The following is a 3,336-nucleotide window of genomic DNA, read 5'->3' as shown; positions in this document are numbered from 1 at the left end:
CCTTATTGAGTCACCGGCCAATCAAGAAGTATCTACTGAAAAACAAGCCTCCCACCCCAGGCTCCAGGTGCACTTTAGCCTAGGAGCAGGGGAGATCTTAAAAATTTACAGTCCCATTACAACCCCTGAACTTCAGAGTATACAAATAGAAGTTACAAGACAGAGAAACAGATCAAGCAGACAGGCTTCCAAACTGTCCAACCATTACATCCATACCAAATCACAGTTACCAGAGAGGGAAACATCAACATATGGGTTTTCAAAGCTGGGGGTAGGGGGAGGAAAGGGAGGGAGGGGGGGCTCTCAATGGCTGCCCAGAGTCTCATCTGGTCAAGTCACACAACACTTCTCAAAGTGAGCCCCAAAACAAAGCCTCACATCAGGGATTATATAGCCTTTTCCTGGGTCAGAGAATGTAACCACCCTCTTGACCCACTGCCCAATCACACAGCATCAAGGTGTGGGTATTCCTGAAAACCAAGGCTCCTGCCACAGGCTCCATGTGACCACATTCATCCTGTTAGAGGGCAGAGTATATTTTCAAATCAAGGAAGGTTCTCAGAGTCTCTTAAGCCTATCAAAGGGCTAGGAGCAGGGAAGATCTTTAAATGTGCATTTCCATTACATTCAGCCCCAAGATCTTTCATGCCCATAGCACAGACAATTTACATTTGAATTAGCACTAAACATCCCTTAGGTCACATTTTCAAGATACATAACTAAAGTTACCAAAGTGGCCACAGGGCCTTAAACAAACACAAAGTACATTGCATTATCACATCAATTCAAAACAAGAGTCCAAATAAAGTTCTCTTGGGCAGAGGGGGGTGTCCTTCCCCTCACACTACTCCAACCCCTGCTTCCAAGTCCAGAGAGGGGGATGGGCAACAAAACCAACAGGGTGGGGTCTTTGGGGGGTCCATGGTACTTCACCCCACCCACCATAGTCACAAGTCCATCCTCCCCCTGAGTCCCAAACTGTGGGATGCAGCAAGGAAACACATTTAGTGATGCCATTTGTAGCGGCAAGCACCCCAGCATCCCCAGAGTGGCTGCCAACCCAGGGTCTTAGATCTGCTTTTCTAAAGGAAAGCAACTCAAAATGGGTTAACAATCTTGCTTTAATCAATCAAACATATATAGTTTACCTAGTTCAGGGGAAAAAGGTCAGACCCCAAACTTCAGAGTATCCAGAAGTTACAAGACAGAGAAACATTTCAGCAGACAGGTTTCCAAACTGTCCAACCATTACACACATCCATACCTAATCACAGTTACCAGAGAGGAAAGCATCAACATTTGGGTTTTCAAAGCTGGGAGGCTCTCAAAGGCTGCCCAGAGTCTCATCTGGTCAAATCACACAACACTTCTCAAAGTGAGCCCCAAAACAAACCCTCACAACAGAGTTTATATAGCCTTCTCCTGGCTCAGAGAATGTAACAACCCTCTTGACCCACTGCCCAATCACAAAGCAACAAGGTGTGGGCATTCCTGAAAACCAAGCCTCCTGCCACAGGCTCCATATGATCACATTCATCCTATTAGGGGGCAGAGTATATTTTCAAATCAAGAAAGGTTCTCAGAGTCTCTTACGCCTATCAAAGGGCCTAGGGGCAGGGAAGATCTTTAAATTTGCATTTCTATTACACCAACCAAGGTCACACAGCTAGTAAGTGTGTCAAGTGTCTGAAGCAGAATTTGAACTCAGGTCCTCCTGACTCCAGGGGCGGTGCTTGAATATTCACTGTGCCACCTAACCTCCCAGGGATATATATATATATATTCTAAGAAGGTCAAAGACCAAAAGAAAAATTATACATATTCCATAGTTTTCATAGCAACACTTTTTTTTGGACAGCAAAGAACTGGAAACAAAATGGATACCTATTGATTGGCAAATTACTTTGCTATATATTTATTTATACATGTTTATAACATAAATATATATGTTTATAATATAAATAGCAATAATGAAGAATTCAATGAAGACTTATATGGACTAATGCAGAGTAAAGTAACTGGGAAAATAATAAATGCAATGACTACAAAAATGTACATGAAAAAGCCTCCAATAAAAGTAGATTGTACCCTGTGAAATTACAGTCTTGGCCCTGGAAAAGAGATGAGAAAATATACTTCCCTCCTTTTGTTGGAAGGTAGAGATTTTGTTGTTATTGTCAAGTCATTTCTGACTATGACCTCATTTGGGGTTGTCTTGGCAAAGATACTGAAGTAGTTTGCTGTTTCTTTTTCCAGCTCATTTGACAGATAAGGAAACTGAGGCAAACAGGATAAAGTGACTTGTCCAGGATACACAGCTAGTACATGCCTGAGGTTAGATTTGAACTCAGGAAGATGAGTCTTTCTGACTCAAGGCACAGCACTCTTTTGACTGCGCCACCTAGCTGCTCCTGTGGGAATAATTTTGAGTGTGGAATGCTAAATACACTATAAGATGTGTTAATTTTATTAACTTTTTTTTGTTGTCATAATAAAATGTTGGCAAGGGGTGTGGAATGAAGGGTTATATTTGGATATGATTATGGTATAAAAATAAATGGCATTAATAAAATATAAAAACTTTTTTTGGCATTCAAAGTCCTTTTTAAAAATTTATTTATTTAGTTTTAGTTTACAACATTCAGTTCCACAAGCCCTTGAGATCCAGATTTTTCTCCCTCGCCCTTTCTACCCCTCTCCCCACCATGGCAGCATGCAATCTGATATAGGTTCTACAAATACCTTTACATTAAACATTAGTCAAGTTGTAAAGAAGAATTATAACCTGTGGAGTGAACAACAAGAAAAAAGGAACAAAACAAAGCAAAACACAAAAGAGAGAGAACAAGTAGTTTGCTTCAGTCTGCATTCAGACTCTGCAGGTCTTTCTCTGGAAGTGGATATCCCTTTTCATCATGAGTCTTTTGGAGATAAAACTTTTTAAAAGACAGTTTCTAAAAAAATGCAATAGGCTCTTTTGTTAGATAGTGAATTCCCTATCACAGGTGTTAAAGCAGAAACTTTATAACTCTCCAGATATTGTAAGTGAAATGAGTATGTTGGGTAAGAGGTGGAACTAAATGAATCTTGGGGTTCCTTCTGACTTAAGATTCTGGATATTAGGGGTGGCTAGGTAACACAGTGAATAGAACACCAGCCCTGGAGTCAGAAGGACCTGAGTTCAAATTTGGCCTCAGACACTAGACACCCTTACTAGTCGTGTGACCTTGGGCAAGTCACTTAACCCCAATTACCCTGCCTTCCCCCATCCGAAAAGCAAAAAAAAAAAAGATTCTGGATAGTAGTACTGAAGTGAAGATTCTTTGAATCTTGCTT

This window comes from Petaurus breviceps, unplaced genomic scaffold (assembly GCF_028583685.1).
Source record: "Petaurus breviceps papuanus isolate PSGF00001 unplaced genomic scaffold, PetGlider_PUasm1.0 90887, whole genome shotgun sequence".
NCBI classification, from domain to species: domain Eukaryota; kingdom Metazoa; phylum Chordata; class Mammalia; order Diprotodontia; family Petauridae; genus Petaurus; species Petaurus breviceps.
This window is presented reverse-complemented; position numbering follows the sequence as displayed.